Source organism: Salvelinus fontinalis, chromosome 18 (genome assembly GCF_029448725.1).
Source record: "Salvelinus fontinalis isolate EN_2023a chromosome 18, ASM2944872v1, whole genome shotgun sequence".
Lineage (NCBI taxonomy): Eukaryota > Metazoa > Chordata > Actinopteri > Salmoniformes > Salmonidae > Salvelinus > Salvelinus fontinalis.
Genome location: NC_074682.1, coordinates 25,995,180 through 26,008,942, shown reverse-complemented (window position 1 = coordinate 26,008,942; position 13,763 = coordinate 25,995,180).

Sequence of the window (13,763 nt, the reverse complement as noted above, 5' to 3'; positions counted from 1 at the left end):
CTACTTGTGAGAGTTCCTGTCTAAGACTCCCAAATAGAACCCCTCTTTCTCTCCCTGTGTTAGGCGCATACACATTTATAAAAACAAAGCCCATGCTGTTAATTTCTGCTTTAACAACAAGCAACCTGCCCTTACACACCTCCTTTGAGGAGCAAATTTTTACAGACATACCCGGTGCAAAAAGGACTGCCACCCCTGCACTAAGATTTGTCCCATGGCTCAACACACTTGCCCCTTTCCACCAGAGCCCCCAATCAACTTCATTCACCACATCACTATGCGTCTCCTGCAGAAACAACACCTGTACTTTTTTTTTTTTTTTTTTTACATATTCACCGAACACACTCCTCTTTCCCGCATCTCTGGCGCCATTTATATTAAGCGAGCCTACCCGAAGAGTCTCCATAAGAAGTGGGAGAAAAGCCAGCAGAGAAATAGACCAATAGAAAAGCTCAAAAAGCCCCAGTGTCAGAAAGAAATTAAACATTTAAACAGTGTCTGAAGGTAAACCTTTACGCACTGTTGTGACCCACTTCCTCAACCTAAACCGTTTCCTGGGTGAGAGGACACCATGCCCCTCATTTCTCATTGCATGTTTTACTGATCTTACAAACTTTCTAGGATCAGGAAAAAAAGCCTCAAGATTAACTTTTTTCCCCTTAGTCTCATTCAGGAACCTTGTCAGTTCTCTCAACGTGTACTTAGACCCCTCTGGTTGACTGGCTGTCAGCTCCGGGCCAATTGAAGAAGAGTCTGAAAAAAATAACTCCTCATCCCCTTCCTCAGACTCACTTTCCTCCTCTTCTCTATCTCCCACCCTAACCACCTGCTCTCTCTGGTTAGGGCCTCACCCACAGCAACAGGCAACATTTCCATTGTGCCTTTGTCCACACCCTTTTTCCTTTTCCGCTTGACACCCTCCTCCTCCCCCCCTAATCTCTTACACTTCCCCACTATACTCTCCTCATCCTCTAGAATAACCTGACTAGACCCAGTATCATCTACACCACCCTCCATAGCATGACTAGACCCAGCATCATCTACACCACCCTCCATAGCATGACTAGGGCCAGCCTCAGCTACCCCACCATCCATAGCCTGACTAGACTCAGCCTCTTCTATACCACCATCCATATCCTGCCTAGACCCAGCACCCTTTACATCACCCTCCATAGCATAACTAGGCCCAGCCTCAGCTACCCCACCATCTCTAGCCTGACTAGACCCGGCCTCTGCTTCCCCACCATCTCTAGCCTGACTAGACCCAGCCTCCACTACCCCACCATCTCTAGCCTGACTAAACTCAGCTACAGCTACCCCACCATCTCTTTCCTGACTAGGCCCAATGGCTTTGGGGTAATTTACTGTGTTAGGTGTTTCTGTGAGTTTGTTGCTCAGTCAGACAGAGCCTCATTGATGTCCTGTGTTTCTGAGTGTTTGTGAAATTGTTAATAATTATTCTGTTTCATTTGTTCCCAGGGGGAAGGGGAAGGCACCTAGAGAGTTCTTAGGCAAGAGGCCCGCGGGCATACATATACCCGTAGTATATTCACTGTCTAGGCACACTAGGTAAGACCTGGGCCCCTGTATTTTGGTTAGGGCACCAGGTGGTGTTAAGATAGGTAAGTAGTGGGTAGGCACGTTAGATAGGAGAGGGGGAGCTTTGATATTTACTTTCTTTGCTTTGGTTCCGTCCAGTCCCTTTTCCCCATATTACCGTGTAAGGAAATAAATCCTAATAAGCGGTCAAATCTGCCTTTTTGTCGTCCTTGTTCATACCTATTTCACTTCACAGGGAGTTGAGTTGCAGCAGGGTGTTGCGTTCCCTCTTCACAGAGGCGTGCGTAACACCTGGGCCTACTACTCACCCTTGACCCATCATCCTATACTCTCTTCACTGACTCAGCATAAGAACTCTTCTGTTCTACTCTGGCAACCTCAACCTGTCTCTCTCGCACCGGGCACTTCTGATCCCCAGAAACATGGGCTCCCCACAATTGACAGTTTTTTCCACCGATACTACACATTCCTTTGTTACATGCCCTACTGTAGACTTCTCACATCTAGGAATCTCCCTCCTACACACTGTTGCAACATAACCATAATCTTGGCACCTGAAACACCTTAATAGGTTCGGCACAAAAGCTCTCACTGGATAACTGACATATCTTAACATGACTTTATCAGGTAAAGACTATGCTTCAAAACTCAAAAGGACAGACTATGTCTTCTCAGTTTCACCACGCTCGCCACCGGGTCTGCGTCGCACCAAACAGCTGGCGTCACAGACACAGGGAATTTTCCATTTCAGTTGCTCCACATCAACCACCCCTGTAATCACTCCTTTCAAAGGCGCTCTGCTCAAGAGAGCAAAACAAGTCACAGGTCTTGACCTGAGTGACGTGACCACTCCCTCTGGATGGAAGAAACCCAGTAAATCATCACAAGTCCACTTCGAGCTACCTTCACCGATTTAACAGTACCAAACTTTTTTTCTACCCAGCCTTAGACTACATATGGGTCAGCCAAAAGGCAGAGATCCACTTTCTCAAAAAATGTCACTCCCACTGGGCCGGAATCATCATTTGCATCACCATTGAGGTGAGGCTCGGATTTGGAGGTCTTCACTACACCTTCCACCAGAGGCAATTCATCCTCACTCTCTTCAGGTTCAATTTCTGAGCGATCAGAGACAGCAGGACACGGTTTGTACTTGGCGTCTTTCTTCCGCAACACACATCTTCCCACTGCAACCGTCTCTTCTCCTTCCTCCTCTCTGTCCATAACCACGTCTATCCGTTCACCACACTCTTGCCGTGCCTTCATCCGCTGTATTGCTTGCAGAGCACGCACTGATGGGTTTTGCCAAAACCCAACTTCTGTTCCTTAGCCCAATTTATAAGTCTGGCTATCTCTGGCCTCTCCATGCTTCTATTCTATCGTTATAACTTTTCACCCCAGGGGCTGCATGTCTCAGAGGACTCTCTCCAACCAACCGAAAGCCAAGCTCTCTCCCCTTGTAGTGACATCTCAATGATGATCAAAAGAAATTGGATGCACCTGAGCTCAATTTGGACTGTCATAGCAAAGAGGTGTGAATACTTACGTAAATGAGATATTTCATAAAAATCAAAAATGTCTAAACATGGTTTCAATTCGTCATTATGGGGTGTTGGGTGTAGCTGGGTGAGAAAATAAAAACATTTTATACATTTTATACATTTTAAATTCAGGCCGTAAGACAACAAAATGTAGAATGTCAAAGGGGTATGAACACTTTCTGAAGGCTATACACATGCTGGGTATAGGGAGGTCATATGCCATTCAGACTCAGATCTGAGGTGCATTCATTATGTCTTGCAACATAAACCGTTTAAGAACCAAACCAAATGAAATGGGACCTATCTGAATTTGTCCAAAAGAAACTCTGTTTTCTTTGCAAAATGTTTACCATTTGGAGTAAACTGTTTCTGTTGCAAACATGTTTTGCAAACATGCAAACATGTTGCAAACATGTTTTGCAACAGAATCTGTGTAATGAATATACCCCAGCTGAAACACCTGTTCAGAATTCTAACCTACAAAGTGTCTTCAAAGTACATGTGATTAAAGGCCCAATGCAGTCGTTTTTATCTCATTATCAAACCATTTCTGGGTAACAATTATGTACCTTACTGTGATTGTTTTCAATTAGAAGTGGTCTGGGTGGGGAGGGGAAAACTGAAAACTAGCTGTTATTGGCAGAGAGGTTTTGAACTCTTTCTTATTGGTCAATCAACTAATTTATTGCCTGGTGATGTCAAAACTCCATCCCACCAAAACAGGCTGAAATTTTAGACGGTCTTTTCAAACAGCTCTTACACTAAAAGGGAATTATCGTTTACACAATTTCACAGCATTATTCCAACTTGATAGTGTGGAAATATATATAAGGTTGCAAAGCTACCGGTAATTTGGAATCTTCAGTAATTTTGGAAATTAACTTAAATGTTTTATTTATATTTGAATAACTTAAGTGTATTATTTTTTTTTTTATATCTGTGAGCATAATGTCCATGAGTTTCTAGTAGATTGACCATATGGTTCAAGAGAAAATAGCCTAATTAATAACTATTAAAAAAGCATCTAATCAACATGGCATTATTTTCAATTAACTCTGCAAATCTTCCAACTATTTACTTTTTTCACAACTGCTACCAGTTTGATGCCAAAACATTTACAACAAATACATATTGACATAGTCGAGGACAGGTCAGGTCACGTTAAGGGAGAAGAAAAGTTTTTTACCCGTATCACTTAGTTTCCTGCCTAGCAATAAAGATACAATGTTTATGTCACGATCGTCGTAACGTGGAAGAGAGGAGGACCAAGGCGCAGCGTGATAACAATACATCTTCTTTATTTGAAGACGAAAACGAAACGAACACTATACAAACTAAACAAAACAACAAACAACCGTGAAGCTATAAAACGAAAGTGCAGACACAAGCAACTAACGTAAAGACATAGACAATCACCCACGACCTACCTAATGAATATGGCTGCCTAAATATGGTTCCCAATCAGAGACAACGATAGACAGCTGTCTCTAATTGAGAACCAATCTAGGCAACCATAAACACACATACACCTAGACTGAACACTGCCCCATAAACATACAAAAACCCCTAGACAATACAAAACACATACATCCCCCATGTCACACCCTGACCTAACTAAAATAACAAAGAAAACAAAGATAACTAAGGCCAGGGCATGACAGTTTAGCAAGAAGGAGGAGACTCCACCCAAAGTGGGGTACATACAGTTGAAGTCAGAATTTTACACACACTTAGGTTGGTGTCATTAAAACTCGTTTTTCAACCACTCCACAAATTTCTTGATAACAAACTATAGTTTTGGTAAGTCAGTTAGGACATCTACTTTGTGCATGACACAAATCATTTTTCCAACAATTGTTTACAGGCAGATTATTTAACTTATAATTCACTGTATCACAATTCCAGTGGGTCAGAAGTTTACTAAGTTGACTGTGCCTTTAAACAGCTTGGAAAATTACAGAAAAGTATGTCATGGCTTTAGCTAATTTACATAATTTGAGTCAATTGGAGGTGTACCTGTGAATGTATTTCAATGCCTACCTTCAAACTCCGTGCCTCTTTGCTTGACAACATGGGAAAATCAAAAGAAATCAGCCAAGACCTCAGAAAAAAATTGTAGACCTCCACAAGTCTGGTTCATCCTTGGGAGCAATTCCAAATGCCTGAAGGTACCATGTTCATCTGTACAAACAATAGTACACAAGTATAAACACCATGGGACTACGCAGCCTGCATACCGACCAGGAAGGAAACGTGTTCTGTCTCCTAGAGATGAACATACTTTGGTGCAAAAAGTGCAAATCAATCCCAGAACAACAGCAAAGGACCTTGTGAAGATGCTGGAGGAAACAGGTACAAAATATCTATATCCACAGTAAAACGAGTCCTATATCGACATAACCTGAAAGGCTGCTCAGCAAGGAAGAAGCCACTGCTCCAAAACAGCCATAAAGAAGCCAGTCTACGGTTTCCAACTGCACATGGGGACAAAGATCGTAGTTTTTGGAGAAATGTCCTCTGGTCTGATGAAACAAAACTAGAACTGTTTGGCCATAATGACCATTGTAATTGTTTGGAGGAAAAAGGGGGAGGCTTGCAAGCTGAAGAACACCATCCCAACCGTGAAGCACAGGGGTGGCAGCAGGAGGGACTGGTGCACTTCACAAAATAGATGGCATCATGAGGCGGGAAAATTATGTGGATATATTGAAGCAACATCTCAAGACGTCAGTCAGGAAGTTAAAGCTTGGTCGCAAATGGGTCTTCCAAATGGACAATGACCCCAAGCATAATTCCAAAGTTGTGGCAAAATGGCTAAAGGACAACAAAGTCAAGGTATTGGAGTGGCAAAACAAAGCCCTGACCTCAATCCCATAGAACATTTTTGGGTAGAACTGAAAAAGCGTGTGCGAGCAAGGAGGCCTACAAACCTGAATAGGTTACACCAGCTCTGTCAGTAGGAATGGGCCAAAATTCACCCAACTTATTGTGGGAAGCTTGCGGAAGGCTACCTGAAACGTTTGACCCATTAAATTGTTTAACGGCAATGCTACCAAATACTAATTGAGTGTATGTAAACTTCTGACCCACTGGGAATGTGATGAAATAAATAAAAGCTGAAATAAATAATTCTCTCTACTATTATTCTGACATTTCCTATTCTTAAAATAAAGTGGTGATCCTAACTGACCTAAAACAGAGAATTTAGTTTAAATGTATTTGGCTAAGGTGTATGTAAACTTCCGACTTCAACTCTATACCACAACTATTATAAACATATTTTTGTCTAATGCAGCTGTTTTGACCCTCTGGGAAAAATAAACTTGGTTTGAGCTTTCATAGTGTCTGTTGAGTTTTTACTTTGAGAATTAGAACCTAAGAGTCGACACTGCGAGCAGGGTTCACCACGATTTTCAGTCGAACTAGAGATTCCAAATCAGTAAAACAGGAGATGGCATCAGAAATAAGGTTGTGTCATGACTGGCCTGTTCGGGTCAGGTTACTGTGGACCACAATCCTACAGAGAGATCTCTCACACCCGCCAGATGGGAGGAGATCGAGAGGTATGCCCATTTCTGACCCGAGGGTATAAAACATGTGAGTTATGAATTAACATACCAGAATAAGTGACCCTGAGCTGCAGCCAAGGTCTGAGTGGTCAGCAAACCCAAAACTGAACACGATGTTGAAGAAGACAAAGGAACCTTTTAATAACCTATGCTACGGACGAGTAGCTGTATCTAAAAGGGGTGAATTCAAGCAGGACAACCTGGTCACCGTTCTCCAAGGAATCGTGTGTCTACACTGTTTCCCTTCCCACGCTGGAACCATCCACACGGCTGATTAGCCCTCCTCCGAAGACCCCTTGTTAGAGCAAGGGCGAGGAACCAGACCACTAAGAGAAAGGACACTGACATTGTGAGGAGAAACAGAGAGTTACACCCGGTAACCGAAGACGGAGCGTCATCAGAGAAGTCAGAATCCGGTCCACGCAGAGACAACCCATCGGAGACATTCAACACGTAATTACATCATTATATTCTGAACCATAAGAGCGGCAGTTCAGGGCAAGGTTAGGGTTAAAATAAGCATAGCTGACAAATGCACCCAAGTGTTTTTTTTTTCTCTCTCTCTATCTTTTGAAATCCCCATTTTGTGTAACGTGTCATATTGTGTTGGCCCGCTAGGGACCTGTTTTATCGTACTAAGTTCTAATCAATAGCCTAGACTGTGTGTTTGTGTATGTGTATCTTATATTACCATTTAAGCTTGTTAGCAAATAAATAATCAACTCAATTGGTGTGGTTCGTACATATTTGGTGAGACACAGGTTTGTGCGGATTCCCGGATTATGCGACTGTTCAGAATGAGACTGTAGAGGAAATTAATTAATTAACGACTGGTGTAAAATCGATATTCTTTGAGTTAATTTGGGAAATAGAAACTCAATAAAGCTAAAACTTTCCCATGGTGCCCCAGGTTAATTAGTTAACAGTTGCCTGATTCATTTAATCACGTAATTATAAACCGTTAATCATTCGTCGAGCAGCAGTCGTCATATTAATCAATACAACGTCACAACAGTAGGCACAGCTCCTACACCTGTTATCACTAGTTCTGACATCTTGGGGAGATGAGAGTCGAAGTCTGAACCAATTAAAAGATATGGACCTAGAAAGCCTGAGCTTATTCAGTAGTCCCATTGTATTACGACCAGTCGTAGCTTTGTGGTATATGGGAAATCCCGGAAGGTAAACCCGAACAGGTTGGTACCTGTACAGGGTAAGTCCTAGCGAGTAAATCCCATTGTAGGTTGGTTCCTGCTAGTACCATAAAGTATAGGCTAAGTCCCGGAAGGTAAACCCAAACAGGTTTGATACATGTAGAAGGTAAGTTCTAGGGGGTGGTAAGTTGGTTCCTGCTAGTACTATAAAGTATATGGTAAGTCCCGGAATGTAAGCTCGAGCAGGCTGGTACCTGCAGAGGGTAAGTCCTAGGGGGTAGATCCCCAGGGGGTTGGTTACTGTGAGTATGTTACGCACGCCTCTGCGAAGAGGGAACGCAACTCCCTGCTATAACTCAACTCTCTGAAGTGCAAGAGGTATGGACTGTAGGTGTGAGCAAGGATGACACAAAAGCAGATTTTACCGTTTACTTGGATTTATTTTCTTACACGGTAATATGGGGAAAAGGTGCTGGACGGAACCAAAGCAAAGAAAGTAAATATCAAAGTTCCCCCTCTCCTATCTAACCTGCCTACCCACTTAACTTACCTAACTTAGCACCGTCTGGTGCCCTAACCAAAATACAGGGGGTGGTCCGCCCAGGTCTTACCTAGTGTGCCTAGACAGTAAATATACTACGGGTATATGTATGCCCGCGGGCCTCTTGCCTAAGCACTCCCAAAGTGCCTTCTCCTTCCCCCCTGGGAACAAATGAAACAGAGTAATTATTAATGATTTCACAAACACTCACAAACACAGGACATAGAAAAACTGCTACCAACAACAACAGTACATACCACACTTTCTGATACACAACCCACACTATATCACAATCTAATTTTTCTCTCTCAATCTCCAAATCTCTACTCCAAATCTCATCTCCTCTCTCTTCTCAATCTCTTTTGGGCAGAACACTGGCTTTTATCTTCAGGTGGCAATGGTGATTAGAGTCAGCTGCTTCTTGACGAGGGGGCGGGGTCAGCTCCAATCACCAATTAGCCTGGGGTTGACCAATCAGCTGGTTGGGGAGTATTTCAGGAAGCCATCTCCTGAAACACACACACTAAAATACAAAACAGAACACAGAAACTGGGGAACGTAACACGCCCACCACAAAAATTGCAAACATACAGTTTGTAATAACAAAAACCAACGCTTCCCCAGTTAGTAAACCCGTGATAGAGCGTCAGCAACCACATTCGCTGAGCCCTTCACATAGGCTATCTGTACATTATATCCTTGTACAATCAGAGCCCACCGCATAAGGCGGCGGTTCTGATTGTACATTTGCTTTAAGAACACTAAAGGATTATGGTCCGTGAAGACCATTACAGGCAAGGCACTGGATCCCACATATACCTCAAAGAACTGTAAGGCTAACAATAAAGCTAGCGTCTCTTGTTCAATTGTGGAGTACCTTGACTGACACGAGTTGAACTTACGGGAGAAGAAACTGACGGGCCGATCCACTCCATCTTCATCTTCCTGTAAGAGAACCGCACCCACCCCCACTATACTAGCGTCAACCTCCAACTTAAAAGGTTTGTCAAAGTTGGGGGCGGCAAGCACTGGGGCACTACAAAGTAGCGCTTTAGCGGACTCAAAAGCATGGTTACAGTCCTTGGACCACCTAAATGGTACCTTGGGACTAAGCAGAGATGAAAGGGGAGCTACTACCGTCGAGAAATTCTTACAGAATGTACGATAGTACCCTACCATCCCTAGGAATCTGCGCAACTGGCGTCGAGTCGTGGGAGCAGGAAAAGCAACAATTGCCTCCACCTTGCCAGATACTGGGCGCACTTGACCTCGTCCCACTTGTTTCCCTAAGTAAGTCACCGTAGCCTTCCCAAACTCACACTTGGCCAAATTGAGGGTTAAAGAAGCATTCTCCAACCGCTGAAACACACTTTTCAAAGTGGAGAGATGATCAGACCAAGTAGACGAATGTATCACCACATCATCAAGGTATGCAGTACAATTTGGCACATCTGCAAACACAATGTTAACTAGACGCTGAAAAGTAGCAGGTGCATTACACATGCCAAAGGGCATCACAGTGTATTGTACAAAGTTATCAGGCGTAACAAAAGCCGATATGTCAGAAGCTCTAGAGGTCAGAGGCACCTGCCAATAACCTTTTAACAAATCTAACTTACTAACGTAAGCAGCAGAGCCAATTCTATCAATGCAGTCATCTAATCGAGGTAGAGGAAAAGAATCAGACTTTGTAACTGCATTTACACGACGATAGTTCGTGCATAAGCGGGACGTACCGTCAGGCTTAGGAACAAGAATACATGGGGAACTCCAGGAGCTGTTACTGGGTATTGCCATGTCATTCTGTAATAAATAAGCTACCTCACTTTTCATTACCTCCCTTTTCTTTGCATTAACCCGGTACGGATGCTGACGTATAGGAGCAGCATTCCCTACATCCACGTCATGTTCCAAGATGGATGTGCGACTCGGAACGTCCTGAAACACACTGAGAAAACTGTTTATCAATAGGATAAGGTCCTTAGTTTGAACGTTATCCAAATGTTCCATTTGAGAAGGTAACTTCTTCAGCATCTCTGAATTACATAGGCGTTCACACTGCTGTAACGTATGGCGTAACTCCAACCCATCCTCCTTATCCTCCTCTAGGTCCCAGCCAGGCTTCAGCACCACCGCAGCCACACTGGAGACGGCGGGCTGGACCGGCTTACTTGAGGAGCTGTCTGGAGAGTCACGTACATAATATTCTTTTAGCATGTTAACATGACACACACGGGAAGAACGCCTTCGATCTGGGGTCTTTATCACATAGTTTGTGTCACTGAGTTTCTTTTCCACCAGATATGGTCCAGAAAAACGTGCTGACAGAGACGAGCCAGGAATTGGCAACAAAACTAAAACTTGATCTCCTGGTGCAAAAGAACGACCAACAGCCTTTTTGTCATAATGCACCTTCATGCGTTTTTGCGAAGAGGAAAGAGACTTTTGGGCCAACGCACATGCGGCGTGCAGTCTCTCCCGCATCTTACTGACATAATCCAACACATTTTTAGGGGCACTACTGGGTGTAGGAGATAAGATATGCTCCTTCAAAACTTTCAGCGGACCCCGTGGGGTGTGTCCAAACACAAGGTCAGCAGGGCTAAACCCTAAGGACTCTTGTATCGTTTCCCTAATAGCAAATAGGACAAAGGGCACCCCCTCATCCCAATCGGTACTGGTATCCATACAATACTTGCGTAGCATTGCCTTCAGCGTCTGATGCCAGCGTTCGAGAGCCCCTTGACTCTCTGGATGATACGGACTTGAGACCTGATGGGAAATACACAATGTCTTTAACACATTTGAAAACATTTTGGACATAAAGTTGGATCCCTGATCAGTTTGGATTACTTTAGGGAGTCCAAACGTAGAGAAGAACTTCACCAGTGCCTTCACCACAGTCTTAGCCGTAATAGTACGGAGAGGAATAGCCTCTGGGTATCGAGTAGCACTGCACATTATTGTTAGTAGGAACTGGTTACCTGACCTGGTTTTCGGCAATGGACCTACACAATCAACAATCACTCTTTCAAACGGTTCCCCCACCACAGGAATCGGGTAGAGCGGTGCTCTAGGAACTGTTTGATTCGCTTTCCCAGTGAGTTGACATACGTGACATGTTTTACAAAATTGGACCACGTCAGACTTCAAACCTGGCCAGAAAAAATGACGAAGGACCCGGTTATAAGTCTTTGTGATCCCCAAATGTCCAGACCACGCCTGGTCATGGGCGAGTGACAGCACCTGCTGTCGGAACGGTGTAGGAACAACCACTTGACACACTTCACTCCAGTCATTAACGGTGTCATGAGCTGCCCATTTACGCATCAAAACTCCTGCTTCCATAAAGTAGGTAGTCTCTCTAGTTTTAGCTTCTTTAATGGAAATTACCGAAGCAAAACACTTGCGAAGACTGGTGTCTCCTTTTTGACATTCAATCACCTTCTCAGGGGTGACAGACAAAAGAATGTCATGTAATTGGGGTGCGATTTCGCAGTCCCCTTCCTTAGTTTTTACAGGAGTAAAAACTGTCGGACTTGCAGAAGGAATACTCGGTGCATTGTCTTCTACTTCAACATTCTCAAAAATGGAACTAGCCAAATCCACCACATCTCCAAGCTTGCGAGATTGTGCCCTCGTTAACACACAAGCAGGAAAAACATGTGGAAATGCTTGAACCAATATCTCATCTGTAGTTCTGATTTCTGGGTTGTCTACTACCTCTAACACAGGAGTAACGTTACCACCAGCAATATCATTCCCTAGTAGCAATGTGACTCCTTTTACTGGCAGTGTAGACACTACACCAACACGGAAACGTCCTGATACCAAGTCTGACACCAAGTGGACCCAGTGTAATGGTACAGGTACTGTTTTTGTCTCTATCCCCTGTAATATAACATGCGAGCCACAATACGTTTCAGGAGACCAGGGTAAAGCATCAGTAATAATTTCTGACTGCGCCGCCCCGGTGTCTCGTAAGATTTTAATTGGCTTTTGATCAGCTTGTTCTCCAGTTAAGGAAACACAACCGGCAGAAATAAACGGAGCATAAACAGGATCCGGTTTCTCAAATGCTGAATCAATACCTCGGACCAACGGACGAGCCAAAGACTTGACTAAACCCAAACTTTTCCTTTTTGGGGACGGTGATTGGGACTGTTTCGGTTTATTTTTCAAAACTGGGCAGTCCGCAATCACGTGACCCTTTTGGTGACAGTAAAAACATTCACGGATCTCATGAAAAGACTTGTCAGAGGAAAAACGACCTGAATGAGGCACTGATGACGTAATCAGTCTACCTTCAAAACGAGGTGCACCAAAGACAGTCTTGTGTGTCAAAGCATACTCATCTGCCAACACTGCTGCCTGGGCCAATGTCACCACTTTCTGTTCATTTAAATGAACTACAATTCTATCAGGGAGGTTGCTTTTAAAATCCTCCAACAGCATCAACTCCCGAATATCAGCAAAGGTGTTAGCTTTGCTGGCTGAACACCATCGATTAAACAGAGACTCTTTGTCCCTAGCAAACTCAACAAAAGTACGGTGAGAGGGTTTCTTGTGGTTCCTGAAGCGCTGTCTATAAGCTTCAGGCACCAACTCATAAGCCCGCAACACGGTAGTTTTAACTGTATCATAGTGTAAACTGTCTTCCAGGGAGAGAGCAGCTACTACTTCCTGGGCTTTCCCAGACAATTTACATTGTAACAGGAGCGGCCAAACCTCGAGTGGCCAATGTAGCGCAGCGGCCACACGCTCAAACGCAGAGAAATAGGAATCAACTTCCGACTCTCGGAATGGTGGGACTAAAGCGATATTTTTACTTACATCAAAGTGGGCTTGATGATGAGCAGCTTTTGGAGTCGTACCGGAGCCAGCATCTAGCTCTAGCTGTCGGATCCTCACCTCCTTGTCGGCTTCTATTTTCCTAATTTCAAGATCAAAATGCATTTGTCTCTCTTTATCTTTTTGCTCCATTTCTAACCGGGCCAGCCTCACCTTTAGCCTAGCGGTCCCGTCTGAACGACCTGAAGCAGAAGATAAAGGATCGAATCGAGGCAATGTAAAGGGGGTACGAGCAACCCCTTCCTCCGCCCTGTCCTCCGACTTGGCATCAGAAGGTCTACCCGTCTCCTCTCCTTGCAATGAGAGAATTCTTTCTCTCACTAAACCCTCCCTGACTAGCACCAAAAGCTCAGCCTTTAGGGCTTTCTCAGGGATAACAAATCCATAATGGTCAGCTATAGCTATAAGGTCTACTTTTCGAAACCTCACCAAACAATCAATAGAGGGCGCTTCAATGAACTTGGAGATGGCTGAGGCAGCCATCTTGTACACAACAATCTACTGAAAACACAAACTAAACAAGTCATCCAAACTCACAACCTACCAT